Source organism: Neomonachus schauinslandi, chromosome 3 (genome assembly GCF_002201575.2).
Source record: "Neomonachus schauinslandi chromosome 3, ASM220157v2, whole genome shotgun sequence".
NCBI lineage: Eukaryota > Metazoa > Chordata > Mammalia > Carnivora > Phocidae > Neomonachus > Neomonachus schauinslandi.
Genome location: NC_058405.1, coordinates 99,603,016 through 99,623,993, shown reverse-complemented (window position 1 = coordinate 99,623,993; position 20,978 = coordinate 99,603,016). Strand labels below are relative to the sequence as shown.

The 20,978-nt window shown below is 45.3% G+C and overlaps 1 protein-coding gene across 1 annotated transcript in view; it reads left to right on the top strand.

The window, feature by feature from the left end:
* The window catches only part of TMEM163 (transmembrane protein 163), a 222,520-nt gene that overhangs the window by 38,265 nt on the left and 163,277 nt on the right, over positions 1-20,978 (top strand). The gene's annotated exons all lie outside the window — the stretch shown is intronic.

Here is a 20,978-nt window from a genome sequence, read left to right as displayed (position 1 = left end):
TTACAAGGTTAAGAGACTTCTAACCAGCTTGTAAGTGTTCCTCAGCAATGTCCCTTTTCTAATCATTGTGCCCTAGGGCACAGAGCCACATAACCTGAGGAATTTCCTGTACCTGCTTTGTGGTTTGTTGGTTGCTTTGTATGTTTAGAGGAATTGGTGATAAAGGAGCAAGTCAGAATAGGTTGATTCTGGTAGGCACAGGATGGAGTAGTTGGGGAGTGTGAAGCACGTGTGGTTAAAGAAGGGCACAATGGCCGGGTGGGGACGGGGTGGTGAGGGTGGTGTGGGTGAGCCTCTCACCACTGCATCAGTCAGTTGTGGGGTGGCGGTGGGAGCTGGGGACCAGCATCCGGGAGTTAGGAAGCTTGTTCCTAGCCAGGGCACCCCTTCCCAGGTCTGTGACCTTGTGTAACACGCTGCGTCTCTCTGAGCCCCTTTGATCATCTGTAGAATGGGGATAGTGATATTCACCATAGGGCCTTTCCAAGATAGGTGGATGAATCAAATCAAATGCTTTTGAAAGCCCTGCTAAGCTCCAGAATCAGTTTGTAGTTCTTCACCTTGTGCTCTTCCTTCCAACCCAGAGCACTGGTGTGGCTCACTCTCCTACTTGGGTGAAACTGTTCTTTCGAAATGTCAATTCTCACAGGGCCAGGCAGGTCTGACACTGAGTGAAGTGGGTGGGGTGGCTGGTAGCACACACCTGTCACCTACTTGGAATGTCAGTCTTGCCCTGAGTGATGAAAACCTCTGCTAATGCTATGATGTGTGACCTAAAATGAGTGAGTTTGCCTTAAAGCTGATGGAACGAATAAATGATGGAACGAAAAATAAATGAGGGCAGGCATACATGTGTAGTCATTCACACAGTTTATATGAGTCTTAAGGCTGGTGGTCAGCGGGTACCTACCAGGATAGCTGGTTGTTGAAATAGCAGAGTGGTTTAGTAATCGGCCAACTGCCCCAAGCCCCCTGCCTCCACCCTTGCATCCACCCCTCACTCCTTACATCCTCTGGTTATACCCACTAGCCAGCAGCCGAAAGGGCTGATGCCTGGTGTGGGCCTCCAGGACCTCCCCAGTGTGCCGGAGTAGATGCTGTCCCTTATGGCTAACAGCTCTGGGAGCTGTTAAATATGCTGATTGTGACCTCTCTGTACAAATCCACTATTTTCACATACGTAGATGGATCTTGGACAGGTTTTTTCCTCAGTGAAAGAAGGCAGCAGCCCTTGTGAAGCAACAGATAGAGCACCCTCATTAAAATGGGGCTGAGGGGCACCTGGGTGGCTCAGTTGGTTAAGCGACTCCCTTTGGCTCAGGTCATGATCCCGGAATCCTGGGATCGAATCCTGCATGGGGCTCTCTGCTCCGCAGGGAGCCTGCTTCTCCCTTTCCCTCTGTCTCTCTCCCCTGCTTGTGCTCTCCTGCTCTCTCTCTGTCAAATAAATAAATAAAATCTTAAAAATAAAATAAAATGGGGCTGAGCTACCTGAAGTTAGAGTGGAACGAAAGAGCTCAATAAAAAATCATTTTGAAGCAATTAAAACCCAATAACTTGAAAGGATTAATTTATTCAGCAGACATTTATTGATCACCTGCTTTGTGCTTGGAAAAATAATACCTTATCCAAAACAGTTACCATGGGGATTGCCTGATGTGAGTGTGCCGGGGTTCGTGGTTGCTTTCGGTACACGCGGCCCAGCGTACCTGCTGTGATTCCAGCCTGATGGTTTCTCGGATGGGAAAGAGCTCCCCAGAATGATACAGCTTGTGCGTAGCAAAGGCTGGGTTTGAACCCAGGTCTGAAGGTTCCAGACCTGCTGCTCTGACCTCCTCGATACCCTTTGAGCCTCTCTCCTGCTAGGTGACATGAAGGAAAATCTGATAAGATAGAGATGCCCCCGGTCTTTCCCATGGGATCTCATGCTAGTGAGGAGGATCGGGATGTAAGGTGAATAGTCCCCACACGCCACATTACTTACAAAAAGGCAAAAACCTTACTCCCCCATTTTTTTTCCCTCCAGAACCATTCGTAGCCCGTAAGTCTGAGAAGGTAGCCAGAGCAACACATTCATGTGCTGACATGAGTGGGCATGTCTTTTGCACTGTTTTGACCTTGAGCCTCAACTGACCTCTTCCTGAATCCTAGAGCACTGACATTCCTCCCTGCCCGGGTGTAGCCGCTGGACGTGAAGTCTCAGAGCTCCTCAGAGCCCTTCCCAGCTCTCTTTACCTGTGGGTGTTGGCTAGTGGACCCCGGGGATGGCACAGACTTGTTAAAAGTGATTTTAAATAGCTCAGTGCAGTTCGACAAAATGTGCATTCTGGACCTGAAACAGTAGAATCTGTTAGCTAGGATCATTCTGCTTCCCTGGGACAGAAAGAAACCCCGACACAGATGACGTACTGCAGGTTGAACTGGGGCGGCAGGTCCTCCCTCCTTTACTGCATCTGGTTGCAGGCAAATTTCCCTGGAAGGTGGAGGAACTTTTCGCGGCCAGAGCACTCTCCTTGCTGTCAAACTGTACAGACAAGAGCGACCTCCTTCATTCAGCCCCACGTGTCCAGCGATCCTGGAGGAACAGCTGTCTGTTATGAGTGGGTGACAAGTGGGTGAACTTGGTTAGAAAGATAAAAATTACTTAGCAAAATCATATTGTAAAACAGGGGCGCCTGGGTGGCTCAGTTGGTTAAGCGACTGCCTTCGGCTCAGGTCATGATCCTGGAGTCCCGGGATCAAGTCCTGCATCGGGCTCCCTGCTCGGCAGGGAGTCTGCTTCTCCCTCTGACCCTCCGCCCTCTCATGTGCTCTCTCTCTCTCATTCTCTCTGTCTCAAATAAATAAATAAAATCTAAAAAAAAAAAAAAAAAAAAAATCATATTGTAAAACATTATAAAAGTAACACATCAAAATCTTTATTGCAATTTATAACTTATTGCAAAATAATTTATAATTTATTGCAAAATACTTATTGCACAATAATATTTACTGCAAAATAATATTTATAAAAAGAACACATCCTTTTGGAAAAACCTGGAAAATAATCTTCCACTCTCCCATATCCCAGGTATAGTCATTTTAATATTTTTGGTTCGTCCCTACAACTTTCTTAATCCATTTTAAGAAACCTAGCTGTGGTTGTGTTATAAATGCAGTTTTATATACTGGTTTTGGGTGACTTTTTATAAAAAGACTTTTCAGAGATTGAAACTATCTCCCTTCCCCCTCCAAATGTAAAGTTTTATCCTTTGCTTACAAAAGTAATACATGGGAAAGTTAAAAAAAAAAAATACTGAAAGTGGGTGGTTTGTTTCAAAAGGCACCTTTATTTTCTGTCTCCCCAGGCCTTTTCCTGCACAGATTTGGCAGTAAGCTTTTTTGCCTGTAGTGTTTCTCTTACAAGGAGTGGCATTTTGTTCTGAGGGAGGGGTAGGGCAAGATCAGCAGCTAACACTCGGGAAGCACCTTTAAAAATAGCCCCACGTGGTGGTCCTGCGGAGCCACAGCCTGCCTCTGCAGCGTCTGTCCGCACGTGAGGCTCCTGGAACATCTTCAAAGCTGTCATTCTCTCTGCAAGGTCAGAGTCACAGTGGTGGTGGGAGGCAGATGGAAGAGCAGGGTCACCAGAAGCTGGCCTGCTTTGATTTTGGAGCATCACAAATTACTCTAATGGGATATGGACCTTTTAATGAAACTTGACATCTCTTTCTCCTAGGCACCTATGTCTGGTTAAAATACCTTCTTCTGAGAACTGTAGAAGACCACTTGCTGACCCACACATAAATGTGTTGCATTCTCTTGGATTTTTTCCTACCCTATTGATGGCGTTTTATCAGTTGGTCCTACAAGATAACAGTGAAGATGGTGATTTTTTTTTCCCCCCTACCACGGCCTCATACAGCACTAATTTATTATGGTCTGTTCATCTCAAATATATGTATGATATTGTATGATTCTATGTATGTGAAATATCCAGAATAGGCAAATGTGTGGAGTCAGAAGGTGGATTAATGGCGGCCTTTGGCTGGGGGTGTTGGGAGAAAGTGAGCATTAACTCCCAAAGGTCAAGAGTTTCTTTTTGGGGTGATGAAAAGTTCCGAAAATTAAATGTGGTATACCTCTGAATATACTAAAAACTATTGTACACTTTAACTGTGTGAATTATGGTGTGTAAATTATGTCTCAAACTGAAAAAAAAATTAATGGATGTCCACTGCAGTACTAAACAATGCAGTTAATACATAACCCTTTGGAAAGACATGTCCCTTAAAGAGAAAATGCCTCATACATAAGAATGAGTGGAGATTTAGGCATCTGGATGTGAGAGATTTATTTTTTATTTTTTTCAAGCCTGGGTAGAGAGCTACTCAGTGGAGTTTGCGGGCTTGTGAAAGCCAGTTGTTCAGTTTTCAGGATTTTTATAAACTGGTGACATCAGGGTGGTAGCTTGAAATCTGCAGTGGTGGGTCTGTTTACACCATGGAAATTGGTACAAGCTGCAAGTCAGGTCCTTTTATGTTCCCTGAGAGCCAGTTAAACGTTTTCCATAGCACCACAGAATGCTCCATTGTACCTTGTATCCAAAAGGGCAGCTTTCCTCCTGGCAATTGAGTTAAGAGCTGGATTTGGGAGAATTGTCTTGATAGGGGGTCAGGAGGATTGAGTCTGGGGAACTCTGCTGGCTCTCACATTGCTTCTGTCAGAAAACATCTGACTGACACATTTCTTTAGGATTTGGGGGCAAACCTGAAGGGTCTTCTCTTTTTTTGGGAGCTGTGCTCTGTGGACTATCTGCTGTTAAGTGGTGATTGCCTTGGCACGGTCTTTTCACTTTCGAGAAAGAAGACAGTTGGATTCCCAGATCCTGAGAGCAGATTTGTTAATGAGCGTCCTTCTCTCCCTTAGAGGCTGTCCTACCTATTGTGAGCTCCTGGTGAAATTTGCAACTGTAACTTGTGAAGCTAAGGCACAGAATCCACTTTCCTTCTTATTCATCTTCTTTAATTAATTCAATCTGATTTAGGCTTAGATACCTAAAAGTAATTTTTTTTCCAGACAGGAAATATCTGAATTATTCATATCCTTCCCATTATAAACTGTGCATATCGGTCCCTTGAGAAATCAGTGCGATATATCTTACTGCTGTTCCCATGTGTTTGTCAGCAGCTCTCAGTGAGGTTAGTAATTAGACAGCCAGTCACACTGGAAACTGTGTAAATAATAGAGGGTTTGGGAAAACCTCAGGTGATACAAGTGGCTAAACTTTAAACCCAGATATAATTCTCTTCATGCTACGTGGTTCAGATTTCTCTCAATGGTAATTTATTTTTTCATTAAGAGTAGCAGGATGACGTATTCCATAAATTTTACTAATATTGGATGACTTTTTTCTTTGTGCAATGATCCAAGTGAAATTTTGACATGAAATTTTTCTGAGAATGAGTCTTTTCTTCAAATGGGGGCGTATTAATATACTTCTTTTTGATAATACAAATTATAAAATACAGTTAGCACATGGAACGTAAAAGTTGATGCTTAATCCTGTCCTCAGAGATGAAGAAGAGATTCTTTTGAAAGAATTGGGATGATCCCTCCCTGTGATGTAATGTATTGAGTAAAAAAAGGCAGATTAGAGAACATTGCACACAGTATGCTGTGATTGATGTGCAGAAAGCGTACCCCCAAATATGGAAGAATTTCTACCCTTGACAAAAGAGTAAGGGTGTGTGTGCATGCGTGCATGCTCGCATGTGCATGAGCAAAGGAGAAATAGCAACCATTTCCTTCCTAATAGATGTGAGGTACTTCATTGTATGTCTGGACCGTAATATATTTAACCAGCCTCCTACAGATGGATGCTGAGAATATTACAGTTTTAGAATTCTAAAGTTATGTAATGAGAATACACAACAACATAGGGTTATGTCGTAATTTGTATCGGTAACAAATGACCACAAACGTGGTGGCTTAGGAATACAGTGTGTTCCTCTTGAATTTCTGGAGGTCAGAGGTCCAAAATCTGTGTCAGTGGGCTGAAATCTGTCAGCAGGTCTGTGTTGCTTCTGGTGATCCTGGGAGAGAATGTTTTCTTATCTTTTCCAGTTTCTGAGGGCTGCCTGTATTTCTTGGCTTGGGGCCTCCCACTAAACCTGCATTCCCATTACTGTTCTCCCTGCATTGTCACGTCCCTTTCCGTGACTCTCCTACCTCCCTGTTTCCCTTATAAGGACTCCTGTGATGAGCCTGGGCCCAGCTGTATCATCCAGCATAATCTCCCCATTGTAAGATCCTTAATTTAGCCACGTTTACAAGATCCCCTTTGCCATTAAGGTAACATCTTCACAAGTTCTGGAGATTAGGGCATGGCCATCTTTGGGGGGCATGATTCTATTGACCACACAATTTAAAACAAACCACTTTGTTTTACTTAAACCCATTTCCATGTTGGAGCTCTAGGTCCTAGGGATACAGAAATGAATGGTATAGTTTTTTTTTTTTTTTTGGCTTTTCAGTGGGTTTCAGAGCTTTGAAATGAGAAGGGGTCTCATGAAAGAATGTGGGGTGCTGGAGGGTCATTTGACTACAAGGCAAGAAAGAGCTAGAAAGGAAGGTGGCGGGTAATTGGAGGCAAGCCAGCAAGTGCTTGTGTGAGCTTGCGGGTGCATTTTCCTGTGGAGAGCGTCCATGATGTTCATCAGATTTGCAGTGGGGTTTTATGAACCCAAAGTTCAATGCCACAGCTGTGGTGGATGCAACCTCGAAGGACTTTATGTAGAGAAAAGACATGATTAAATTTGTACCTTGGAAAACGGCCTGGGTGGAGTTTGGGGGTCCACAGAAGAGGCAGAGACATCCTTTGGAGACTCCTACAGTAGAGCTGGGGATGATGAAGTTGGACAGGTGACAGGTCTGTGGGAGATGAAGGACTCACAGGACTTGAATGACATTGACTGAGGAGGGTGGAGTGCAGTTTGCCAGAGTTCTGGATGAATGGAGGTCTTAGGAAATAAAGGATGAGGATCAGGTATAAGGGTCACTGTGGGGTGGGAGGGAGATGTGTATATTTGTATCATATGGGCTACAGGACATCCAAATGGAGGTAAGTAGTGCACAATATACAGGCATAGAGATTTTTAGAATACAGAGGTATAGCTATTCCTGAACTATATTTCTGTGTTTTAAATTCTTTCTACCTGACACCCACCACTCTGTCCCTCTACAGTAGCACTAAATCTTAAAAATGAGCAGGACCTAGGTTAGGAATTTTTTGGAGACCATAGCAACAGCTAATATAAGTTTTGTGTACTTGTGTAATTTACTAGGTCCTTTTCACAAACCAAATCTCAGTTTATCCTTAAAGCGATTGTGTGAAGGGTGGTGCTGGGTGAGCTGTAACTGACATGGGAGGATGATGATAACAAATAATGGTCATAGATCATATATATTGAGCATTTACCATGCCAAATCAGGTTCTGAGCACTTTATTAGCTTAATTCATCCTCACAGTAGCCCTGTAAGATAGTTTATTACCCCATTGTGCAGATGAGGCAGCCAGGGTCAGAGAGGTTGAGTAACTTACCCTAAGTCAAAGAGCTAGTGAGGGATGGAGCTAGGCTTTGAACTCAGTCGGTGTGACTGCTAAAGCCTCTGTGAGGCCCATCAGTGGTGGGCCTGGGCCTGTATTCATGATGATCAGCCCACTTCCTGTGCCCCTTCCATTCTGCCATGCTGTTTCTCCAAGGAGGTGTGTTAAGTGGGCTCTGTGGAGAAGGGTAACAATAACATTTCTGTCTGATAGCCAGTGCTGGGAAGAAAAGAAAAGAAAAGGGTGGGAGGGCAGCGTCAGCAAGGAGCAGAGAGCAGAGGCATCCCTGGGGTCTGCAGAATGAGGGAGGGGGTCTCGGTCACCAGCCATGGGTAGATGAGTTGATTTGGGGCTTTAGCCCAGGGAGGTCAGTGTTTCCGGGTACAGGCTGCAGAGAGATGTCAGGCTCCTTGGGCATCTGTGACTGGATCCAGAAGAGTTTTTGGAAGAAGTAGAAGTGATAGATCCTAGGACCAGGAGTCAGGGAGGGGTGGGTCTCCTTGCTGATGGAGCTACTTGGCTTAGCCTCAGAGGGTGTCTGTGCTCTTGGGAATCAACTTAGCACCTCTGGCTCTGTTGCACTGGCTTTGCTATTAGTGAGGCTTCTGAAACGCAGGCCAGACTGGCAGCCCTTGGGAACCTGAGTGCTGTGGGTCTGATGCCTGTCTTTGCGTTATTTGCTATTAGCCTTTGTTTTGGGCCCACAGACTGCTGGTGAGGAAAGACAGGGACACCATCCTAGTCAAAGGGCTGCACACACGGCTTGATGAGAAGACAGAAATCCTCCCCATAGGGAAGCCTTTGCAAACAGTGTGGTGTGCAGAGGGCAGGCCTTTCACAGGATGAGGGCCTGAGCTCCTAGATCTGTGTCACGATGCACCATCTATTAGGAGGAAAGGATCAGCACTGGAAAGAAAAGACATGAACCAGAATCTCACAGACAGAATTTTGTTTATGCAAGCACTTAGGTGGTGTTGGTTTCAAAGTCCTTTAAAATCGGGGACTTTAATGTCAAGTAATTGACTCTTTATGGAAGGGTTTCCAGTTACAAATAGGGAGCAGGTGATCTCAGATTCCAGCCAAACTCAGTTAAAAGGGCTTTGGTTTTTCTGAAATGGAGGCTTCCCGCTCCCATGACATGCTCCTTTCTCTTCTTCCCAGCTCTGGCCTCAGCTCATTTTAATAATAAGCCTCTCTTTCCCTTACATGTCATTTGTGGCTGTTTCCCACAGCCATTGGATTTCAGTAACTGTAGCCAATTCAGTGAATGTCACCAATCCTGTTCTGTTGTTCTTTATTAATAAGTTAGCCTTGGTTTTTAGAGGCCTGATCCATTGGTGTGGTGTCCCGGGGCGGGGGGGGAGGGGAGGGTGGTGTAGGGCAAGAGTATCCAAGAGGGAGTGGGGAGGTCCACATTTTGCCCAGCTCTGTTCTCTCCCCCTCCCCAACGCCCACCCCCGACCCCGCTCTGGGTCTGCCCTTGGGAAGCTAAGGAGGGTCATACACTTCCAGCCATGGGGATTGCCTAACTCCGGTTTGAGATGCTTCAAAGTCTCTCAAGTAACCTTGAAAGAGGTATTGTGAAATTCTCAACATGTTGAAGTAAAAATTTAAACTCTTCTATGTGAAAACAAAAGTGCCATTTATTCTACTAGGAGATGGAGTTGTGAAATTAAACACTGACAAGATGTTCTAAACCTACCACAGAGGTGGGAAATTGCTATCTTGGGAAATAGGGCCATGTCTTCCTAAAGAGCCTGTGTTCCAGTCACTGTGGCTGGATGGAAGTGTAGTGGCTTAAAAACAATTACCTCCTTATCTCAAGGTTCCTGTGGGTCAGGACTTTGGGAGCAGCTCAGTTGGGTGGTTCTAGCCCAGGGTCCTTGGTGAGGTTGCAGTCAGAAAATGGCTAGGGCTTGGGTCAGCCGAAAGCCTTCCTTACTTACTCACATGGTGAGGGTCTGGTCAGGGAACCTGTGAAGAGCAAGGGGCTAGAACACATGGGGCTCCTTGGACATCGCTTTGCACGCCTGCATCGCCTGTGCATGTCTTCTCTCCAGCTTGGTGGCTTCTGGGTCACCACACTTCTGTGTTGGCTCAAGGGTCTAAGGCATGTGTCCCAAGAGAGAACCAGGTGGAAGCTGGTTTGTCTTGTATGACCTTGTTTCAGAAGTTGTGCTGCATCACTTTTGCATTCCCTCCGTCAAAGAAGTTAGAAAGATCTGCCTAGCTTCAAGGGAGGGAACACAGACTCACCTCTCAACGATGAGTGTCATTGTTACATTGTGAGATGCACACACAAGGGATGGGAAAGAGATTGGTGTAGCCATCTTTGGAAAATACCATCTGCTGCACCCTTGGATAGGGAATTTCATTGGAAGTTGACTTATTAAAGCTGATGAGCTTTGGGACAATCATGCTAAAGAATCTTCTTTAGGGCGCCTGGGTGGCTCAGTTGGTTGAGCGACTGCCTTCGGCTCAGGTCATGATCCTGGAGTCCCTGGATCGAGTCCCGCATCGGGCTCCCTGCTCGGCAGGGAGTCTGCTTCTCCCTCTGACCCTCCCCCCTCTCATGTGCTCTCTCTCATTCTCTCTCTCTCAAATAAATAAATAAAATCTTTAAAAAAAAAAAAGAATCTAGTTTCTTTCTGGAAGGGGACAGAACTTCTGATTCTTGACTCTTCTTTTCCATGTGATGGGAGGACAGAAGTGGACCTTGAAAGCCTCCACTGTCCGTTGAGCAAGGAAGAGAAGACTTTGCAAAGGGAAGAAGCAGCCCGGGAACACATGAGCAGGCTTCAAGAGGGGTTACTATTAGCCCTGGGGAGGGACTTTTTTGGTCCTTACAGTGCCAGTGTATCCTGGAAGTGATCAAAAGACTTTTCATTCACTGCCGCCATCCTGTTTTTCAGAATTGGGGGGCAGTAGCCTGAGGCTCTGCCCTCACAGGATCCTGCTGTGGTTAGGAAGTGGCCAGGGGGGCCCTGGCCTCTTGTTTGATTCCCTGCTTGGTCATGGTCTCTTTCATGTAGCACACATGGGAGGCGGTGAGCTAGTACATTTCTTGGTGTAAGAGTTTCTTTAGGAAACATTGTGGTTTTTAGTAACTGAAGTGGAGACTTGACTACAGGTTGTAGATGTTGACCTTTCCAGTGTGAAACAGACGTGGACTCATCCTGCCTCCAGAGGAGAATGTTGGATACACTTTACCTCCTTTGTAGGTTATTTTGTGGTTGGCGTCTTAGGGGATCAGTCATTTCTTGAAAATAAATGAACTGTATACCTACCATGGACGAGCCCACATTATGGTGTGAAGAGGAGAAAGGGCTCCAGAAGGCCTATTTTTTAATTTTATTTAATTAATTTTTTTTTTTTTTACAACTTCTGTGTTCTTTAAACCCAGTGAAAGAAGAACCAGAAATGGACTCTGCATCCCCCCCTCCCCAAATAGGTGAGGACCTGCTATCTGTGTTTTGGGGGCTTGAATTTGGGGTCTGAGTAGTGGGAAGAATGTTCATGCCTGTGAGCAAGAGATGGGACTCAGTAGACCCCATCCCCACATTCTCTTTCCTTCTGAGTTACCTGGGTGAGAGGGAGATGTGTCCAGTAATGAAGGCAGATCGCAACCCTGGGCTTGTTCCAGGAGAGGGTCGCGTGTTGACCCTCTGGGGATGGATGGTACTATGGTGGCGCCTTAGGGTTTTGTTGGGCTATTCTCCCAGGCTCTGGGTTTTCATTTTTTGTCCTTACTAGTTTTGTTTCTCCTTCCAGTTGCTACTTTGGGGCTGTTTCATTCTTTGGTTGTGGAGTTTTGGTTCCTCCTCCTCTCTGAATCTCTCAACCTCATCAGTTTCACGGATGTAGAAAATGCAGCCCAGCAAGGTGGGATCCACAGCCTGAGCCTCCCCACAGCTGTTCCAGAGCTTTGTCCATTAGAATGGTCCACATTGTTCCAACTGTGCTGTCCAAAACTTTGTTAGAAAAAAACATTGTAAATATCACTGGGTGTGTTTGGGTAATACTGGTGGATTTAGACCATTGGGTGGGTTTTTCTTCCCGTCTCAGGAGATGTGATGTTTAACTGTACACAGTATGACTCATTAAACAAATAATCCTCTCGTACGCTAGTGGAACAAGTGTTCCTTCCCTTCCGAGTAGTCACTTTGGGAAATTTCACATAATGTTATTTTTGCTTAAAATACATTTTTAAGCTTTTGCAGATACCTTAAGAAGCTGTTATATATTTGAATTAGTTGGAATACAGGTTCAGTTGCTATAAGAGATGCCGGGTGGTTGTGGCTTAAACATATAGACTGGGCACAAGCAGTCCAAGGTTGCTAGGATGCCCCCCTGGTATCAAAGACACTGTTTGCTTTCTTCTTGCTCTGTTAACCCTACGATGTTGATCATGTCCGTGCGGTTAGAAGAGGTTTCACATTTCACACTCCGGCCACCATGTCCACACGCAAACCAGTGTGAAGGGAACAGGGGAGCAGAAAGCTCATCCTTTCTCTAGAGCAGAAACAGCTGGAGGATGCAGTTCACACTCCTATCTCACTGGCCAGAACTTCCTCACATGGCCCTCCCTAGCTGCAGGGAAGGCTGGAAATAAAGTCTTTCCTCTGGGTACCGTGTGCCCAGCTAAAAATTGGAGTTCTGTTACTATAGAAGAAGGAGGCAGTAAATATCAGAGGGTAACCAGCAGCCTCTGCCACAATATTATTTTTGATTATCCTCAGAAGGAGCATGTCATTGGGTGTGGGTTTGGTTTTGGGTATCATTTGGTCCTTTGAGCCAAATCTGGTGAATAAGGATGTTCAAGCACTGGTCATACTCTTGCTAGGATAAACAAGGGGCCATCCTGAGTGATAAATGGATTTTTCTAGTGTGGCTCATGTACTGGTTCTGAAAGACACAACACCACAGAGGGGCTTCAGTCACGTTCAGAGGAGTGGAGGCTTTGAGAGAAAGAAGATGGCCTCCCAAGATGGCATCTCTGAGGGGGAATGCTCAGAGATGCATCTGGTAACAGTGTACATTTACTAGATACTTACTGCATGGTAGACATCCTTTGTTATATGGGTTATCTCATTTAATCCACATAAAATCTGGGATGCCTGGGTGGCTCAGATGGTTAAGCGTCTGCCTTTGGCTCAGGTCATGATCCCAGGGTCCTGGGATTGAGCCCCAAGTCGGGGGGGCGGGTCCCTGCTCAGCGGGGAGCCTGCTTCTCCCTCTCCCTCTGCCTGCTCCCCCTGCTTGTGCTCTCTCGCTCTGTCAAATAAATAAATAAAAAATCTTAAAAAAATCCACATAAAATCCTTTATGTGGGAGGTAGACACCATTTTGATCTCCTTTTCGTAGATTAGGAACTGCCATCAATTGCCCAAGGTCATAAAAGGAGAAGTGCTGGAATAGGATTTTAAAGAGTTCCTGTTCTTGGCCTTAAGTGAAACTCCCCTCTGGACAGCGAAACTCCGCACTTGTGTTCTCTTGTTCCCAAACATCGATAGCCTGGCTTCTGCTTCCCCCTGCCTCCCCACCCCGGGCAGGAACATGGAGGGCTCCTTCCTGCAGATATGCAGCCTTCTTGGCCCGGCTGAAGGTGGAGAAGGTGGGGATCGGGGAAGGGCTCTCCGGGCAGAGGAAGAGGTGCACATGGAAGCGGAAACCAGAGTGGATTTTGAAGAAGTAGTTTAGTGTTTGGAGCAGTCTGTGTGGGTGGGGGTGAGCAGTGAGAAATTAGGCTGGAGAGACCAGCAGGGGCCCCAGGATGGAGCTGGATGGTCAGGGTAGAGGATTTGAGTTTTTAAAAAAATTTTTTACTATTTTTTTGTGACTATTTATGATAACTTATAGATGACCTGTCGGAGCTCAGAGGACGCTACTTATTTGTATCAATAAATGCATCTCATCAAAGGGAAGGCTTCTGTTGATCAGAGTAGGGCATATGTGTTCAGCTACTGTAAGTAAAAGAATGATGTTTGGTGACTGCTTACATGAAGCAGGCAGAACTTAAATGCATCATCTCATTGAATGCTGTTCATGGTGCTGTGAGGCTTGTGTTCTCCCCAAGTTATAGATGCAGAAACTGGGGCACAGGGAGGTCAGGAGATGGACCAGGCCACAGGGCTAGCGAGCGGCAGAGTCACATTTTGAAGTCAGCTCAGTAACAACATTGCTGTGCTCCTTCCCATCGCTTGAGTTAGAAGGGGAGGGGCTGGTGTGGTGTGTACTCATCTTTTTGTACACTGTTTGGAATTGTCATAAGATTTTCCAGGCACCGTGCCCACTGATCCCAATCTTCAAAGTGGCATTAGGTGTGGTCAGGGGTAGGTGGAGTGCAAGGTTCTCAAAGTGTGAACCCCGGCCGACTATATCAGCATCACTGGCTGAATTGGTTTCCTGTGACTGTTGCTATCACTATCAAAACTTAGCGGATTAAATTGTATTCTTTTACACTTCTGGAGGCCAGGGGTCTGAGCTGGTTGTTAGAGTACTAAAGTTGAGGTATCAGCAGGGCTGGTTGCGTCCGGGAGCTCCGGTGGAGAGTCCACTCTTGCCTCTTCCAGCGTCTGGTGTCAGAATTCCTTGGCTTGTGGCCACCTGACTGCAGTCTCTGCTCTTCATTGTCACACTGCCTTCTCCTCTTGTCATTGAAACTTCTCTTCTTGCTTCTCATTAGGGCTCTTGAGATTACATTTATGACTGACTAGATAATCCAGAAAAATCTCCCCATCTCAAGGTCCTTATGTGAATCACATCCACACAGTCTCTTTTACCATGTAAGGTAACAAAGAAGAGTTCTAGAGATTAGGACCTAGATATGTTTGGGGGGCCGTTATTTATGCAGCTTGCCATACCTGGGAACTTGTTAGAAATGTAAATTCTTAGACCCCACCCGAGACCTATGGAATCAGAAACTCTAGGTGTGGGGCCAACAGTCTGTGTTTTAATAAACTCCGTCCTGTAGATGACACTATGGAAGCTGTGGTTGGCCTTGAGCCCACACCGCTCAGCTTGTAATTGGAAACTGTCCACTTAGTCAGGGGCTCAGAAAGGGTGGTTAAAGCTGTGGGCATCTTGTGATGTTCCTGATTACTTTCTCCACAAGGATATAAAGTAGTAACAAGAAACGGTATGCACTAACCATGATGAGAACCTGTCTTCACTGCTAATGAGGAAAGCTAGTCTGAAAACTCCAGACCTGGTTTTATTGGAGGCTAAAGGGCACATGGGTCCAGATGAAAATGCCGCAGTGCAGGTGGGAGAAGAGAAGAGCCATGGGACAAAAAATGGGAGTGATGACGTGGTTTGCTCTGTCAGATGAGACCATGCCTGCAGGGTCACTGAAGGTCAGCTGGTTGGGAACGCACCTGTTGGAATGGCCTTGAGGAGTTGCAGAGCCAGGATTTCCTCACTGGTGGCTTCCAGAGCATCTGAGAAAGGAGCATGTGTGGCAGAAGGGGCAGGAATCAGATGTTGGGGGTCCTGGTTTTGCCACCAACTAGCTGGGCAGCCCAGACATGTTGCCTTATGTCAGAGCATCTCCCCTGTCACCTGTGGGATGGAGGAGATTCCAGCCTTGAAGGGTGGAAGGGAGCGTGTAGGAAGATGTGGGAGGGTGTGTGTGGAGCATCCAGTGTGCCCAGCAGAAGGAAGATCAACACATTCCTCCTGGTGATGCTTCAAATGGAGGTTGTAGCAGGGACAGCAGGAGAGAGGGAGCTCTGGTGCATGGGTTTAGAGCACTTGAACATAACTTCAAAGATGTCACTCTCCACATTCGTTCCCGAACATAGCAGTACTGGTCTGAGTAGTCAGAGCCAGGGCTTCCCACAGGGGTTTATTATCTTTGAATTTTTAGGAAGTAGCAGGAAGGTAATGAGGGGTTTTGCATTTGATGGGCTCCTGGGACCTCTGCTGAATTCTGTCCTGCAAGTTTGCCTCACCAGCCAGACCAAGAACCTTGGGGACCACCCAGCAGCCTTTGGAATGTTAGGACGAACACATTTCTAAGTACTGGAAACCAGCCTGAGCTGTGTTAAGCCAAAGTCAGGGCTCAATCATAAAGCTTTTTCCTATAGGAAGAGGCCCTGGAGGCTCAGAGCCAGGACCCTAGACCCTCTCAGGCCCTAAAAAGCTGCTAGGGCTCCAGCCATCTTCTCCCACCTCTCTCTGGGTCTGTTTCATTCTTCTTTCTCTGCACCAGGCTTCCTTCACTCTCTAGGCCACAGGGTGAGGGATGGCTGCCTACCGAGAGGGTCGGTCACACAAAGAGATGAAACAGTCCTGCAGATCCAGTTCGGGGTTTCCAGTCCAGAGAGTCTGATGGGCCTGCAGTAGGTGGCTGGTTTGAGCCATGCTGTCAGCCGTGGCTGGGAGGATACTGTCACCACCAGGCACCCACTGGAGTGGGCTTGGTGCATGCTGGTTCCCAGAGAAAGGAGGGTTTTCTCAGCTGGACAGACAGCCCCAAGTCGGCCAGGCCTGGCACAGAGGATCTTTAATTTGGTTATTATGTAGAAAGTGTTACTGAAGGTCTTGGAAATCTCCTTGCTCTCCCTCACTCCTGAGAAGCTCATGATCTGTTAAGTCTTGGTGCATTTCAGGTCAGCAAGGCCAAGAGATTAGAACAAATAAATGATGCCCTTTTCCCCTTCTTTGCTAGGAGATAAATATAAAGGGGGAGAATAATGACTCACATCTAAAATTCCAGAATGAATCACTATTAACATTTTAGTCTTTTTTTTTTTTCTACAGGATGCCTTTTATTTTTATTTTTATTTTTTTATTTTTTATTTATTTATTTGACAGAGAGAGAGCACAAGTAGGCAGAGTGGTAGAGGGAGAAGGAGAAGCAGGCTCCCCGCTTTAAGTACTCTATTGGCTAAAAAATGTTAATCTTTTTTTAAAAGACTTTATTTATTTATTTGACAGAGAGAGGTAGAGAGAGAGGTAGCAAAAGCAGGAACATAAGCAGGGGGAGTGGGAGAGGGAAAAGCAGGCTTCCCGCTGAGCAGGGAGCCCGATGCGGGGCTCGATCCCAGCACCCTGGGATCATGACCTGAGCCGAAGGCAGACGCTTAACGACTGAGCCACCCAGGCGCCCCAACATTTTAGTCTTATTTGTAGCTGGTCTTGTTTTCTGTATGCATACCCAAATTGAAATTACATGAAAAAATTACCTCATGAACAGAACATTACAGATAAAGCTAAAGTTGCTTTTGATTAACATCCTGGTTCTGGCCTTGTCTCTTCTATATCTGAAGATAACCACTTTTATGAGTTTTGCATTCGTCTTTCTTGTACTTTGATTATACTTTTTCTTTACATCTTTGTGTATGAAGAGGTCACATTCTAGCCAGCTCAAATATCCATCGTAAAGAAGGAGGAACTATATAATATGATGCACTTGGTTGAAGAGTGAAAATTGAATGAAAAATAAGAAACCCATGAATACTTTCTTGAAATACTTGAACATTTTATTACCAACTCTGAGATCCATTAAAAAAAAACACCCCTTTTTAAAAGTCGTATAATTCCCCCCAAAATATGCAGGGCTAGAGCTTTGGGGATCCCAACTGGTAAAATGTTTTTTCAAGAGTGTATGATTGTGTGAGCTGTCACAGATTTGCTTAATGTCTGAATGAACAAGGTTAAATTTATCCTGTAAAATTTAAATGAGTTATGTATTATAAATGGCTCCCTGAGGTCATCATAATAAGCCTCTTGAAACTTAACAAATGTTGCTGTGTCCCACCTGAAAAATTTAGGAGCCATAAAGTTGAACCGTCTTTGGGTTTGGTTGTGTGAGCTTCATATAGACCTGTTGTGAAGAACACTTAGGAACGATGCTGAGTGAAGCCATTGTTAGGGAACAGGAATCTGGTTGCAGCTTTCATTCACCCGCCTTCTGAAACTAAATTCTGTAAATAAACACATGGTGAAAATGGTGCATTTGTATATGAAGGTCTTTTCACCAAGGTCTGTTTTTATTTCTGAACCATCAGGAAGAAAACTACTCTCTCTCCTTTTTAAGTGAGTGGGCAGATGTTTTGGAGAACTTCAGCAATACCCCTGGGCATGCCTGTGCCCACCCGGTTCAGCTGTTACAAGTGCAGAGCTAGTGAGGGTCTGGCTTGAGTCTGTCACATGGACTGGCTTCTCTTGCTTCTCTCTGTCCGTCATGCACGGGCTCCACAGTAGACTTCAGGTGCCATACTCTAATGCTGTCCCGGTGTTACCAGGTGGAACGGTTTGGGAGATCAGGCGAATCAGCACCGCTATGGAGAGACCTCATACAGCATGCATTGCTGATTTGGACATCAGGGAAGTAATTGTTTTCATTTAAAAAGCAATGACTTTCAAAATAATCTTGAGATTTTTGATTGATCCCTTTTTCTTATCCCTGCTTCCAGTCCGTCTGCGAATTCCGTTCGCAGTCATCCACAGAGGGTCCCCAATCTACCCATTCCTCGCCGTCTCAGCTGCTTCAGGCCACTGTCCTCTCTTGACAGCACCTATGACCTCCCACATGTCCGGCTTCCAGTCCCTTCCAAGCTGGCTTACCCCTCCCCTGCCATAACAGCTAGATCACTTCTTTGAATTATAAATGAAATCTTCCCATTCTGTTCCTTTATAATCTTTCAGTGGTTCACCATTGCACTTAAATGAAAATCTAAATGCTTCACCATGGTGACTGGTCTGACCCCTGCCTACCCCTCAGGGCCCTATAGGAACATTTTCCCTCACTCCTCTCGGACTGCAGCCACCTTCTGGGGTCCCCCGATGTGCTCAGATCCCTCATTCAGGTCTTGATCCCCTCTGCAGAGAGGCCTTCCTTGACCCACATCTAAAGTAGCACCTCCCTGCCCATATTGCTTGATCAAATCACCTTGTTCTCTTTCTTCATAAACTGAACATTGTATGAAAGGTTTTTTTCCTTTGTTGACTTTTTTTTTTTAAGATTTTATTTATTTGTCAGAGAGAGAGCGAGAGAGAGAGGGCACGCACAAGCAGGGGGAGCGGCGGGCAGAGGGAGAAGAAGGCTCCTGAGCAAGGATCCTGATGCAGGGCTTGATCCTGGGATTCTGGGATCATGACCTGAGCTGAAGGCAGACGCTTAACGACTGAGCCACCCAGGTGTTCCTCTTTGTTGACTTTTTAACTATTTCCCTTTGCTTGAATGTAAGCTCCCTGAGAACAGAGGTGGGGACTTGTCTTTCTCTTGCACCAGAGCATCTTCGAAGCTGAGAACAAATAAAGGGCACATGGCAAATATTTGTGGAGTAAATAAGCTAACATACCAGCAGGTGATGGTGTGTCCCTGCTGGGGAGTAAGTGAGCGTGCTGTGGGTCCCCAGCTATTGATGGAGCGTCTTGGATGGTGAGGCACTGAGAGAGAGCTGCTTTAGAAGCGCCTCATGCTGTAGTCCGAGAGTCATTATAGGCTCTGTGCTCAGTATGGGGGCTGGTGGGGGGCCTCGATTGTCTTCCTGGATTCTGAAACTTCAAAGCCTGTTGGCCTCATTCCTTCTGAAGTATTTCGAGTTTCTCTGCAAACCAGAGCTTCATAAAAACAAACGATGTTTGTTATCTCCTGCTTGAGACTGTCCATTTCACTTTTCTTCCGTTAGTGTGACTGTTGTTTTGCTCATACTAATACTCAAAACAAGACCAGGATGTTTTGTTCTGAAAACTCATTAAAAATACATAATTTTTTGGTTTTATGCATTGACCACTTTTTGCTGGTTGGAGAGCTTACCATTTAGATAAAACTACACAAAGACCTTTTGTTCTCTGAAGCAAATGGAATCATGAATTGAACACTAAGTTTTTGTGACCTTAGAGCTGTTGAGTTGTGATAGTGAACATTGCTGAATTTTTTTCTTAGCTGCTTTTTTTCCTGCAAGTTCTGATGATCTTCTGGGGGGCATCGCTTTGTGCCCTCACAGGCTTTTACCCACATATCATCAAAGCTTTCTGACATCTATGGGAATCTGCAAGTGGATAGCTATGACCAGCCAGCCAATGAATACGAGTAACAATAAGATATTTGATTCTCAGGACGCCTGGGTGGCTCAGTCGGTTAAGCGGCTGCCTTAGGCCCAGGTCATGATCCCAGGCTCAGCAGGGAGCCTGCTTCTCCTTCTGCCTGCCACTCCCCCATTTGTGCTCGCTCTCTGACAAATAAAAATCTTAAAAAAAAAAAAAAAAGATATTTAATTCTCATTCCTACCTGCCATAGTGACTTAAAAACAGACTTTTACTTACAAATAAACCTTTGAAGCTTGTTTTATATCATCATCTGTAATTCCTCTGCTTCAGCATCATTTTAATTTTTTGTTGATTTCAGTTTGATATTTGAATATGCAACTTTTTTTAACTTGAAAGTACTTCATGTTGGTAATATATATGATAGAGCAGGAATAAAGGTAAAAATTAAAGCTTCTGAGCACTTTTTAAAAAAGATTTTATTTATTTATTTGACAGAGACACAGCGAGAGAGGGAACACAAGCAGGGAGAATGGGAGAGGGAGAAGCAGGCTTCCCGCTGAGCAGGGAGCTGGATGCGGGGCTCCATCCCAGGACCCTGGGGTCATGACCTGAGCCGAAGGCAGACACTTAACGACTGAGCCACCCAGGAGCCCCTTCTGAGCACTTTAAGTGTTAATGATCTGAAAGATATAAATCTAAATTGTTTATGCACATATAATAAATTCTATACTGTATAATATAGTTTTTTAATACAAAAATATGGTCATATTGTGCATATTGCCCTACACCTTCCCTTTTTCTCTCAATAATATACTGTGGACATCTTTGCACGCCGGAACATACAGACCTACTGTATTCTCTATCATCGCTGCCTGTTCTATAGAAATATCTTCTGTTATTTTATCAATTTCAATACTGGCTGACATTTAAATGGTTTCAAGTTTTGGGTTGGTAAAAAGCATATCCATATTTTAATGTAATTTCAGTGTACTTACAAGTTTTTAATCTTTAAGCATTTATCCATGTTTCTGTTTTTTTTTTTTCCCCCAAAGATTTATTTATTTCAGAGGGGGGTTGGAGGGGCTGAGGGAGTGGGGGAGAGAGACGCTCAAGCAGACTCCCTGCTGAGCACAGAGCCTGAGGTGGGGCTTCATCCCAGGACCCTGAGATCATGACTGGAGCTAAGATCAAGAGTCTGATGCCTAACCAACTGAGCTACCCAGGCTCCCCTCTGTTTCAGTTATCATTTAAGATTAACATTTTTAGGGCACCTGGGTGGCTCAGTCATTAAGCATCTGCCTTCGGCTCAGGTCATGATCCCAGGGTCCTGGGATCGAGCCCCACATTGGGCTCCCTGCTCAGTGGGAAGCCTGCTTCTCCCTCTCCCACT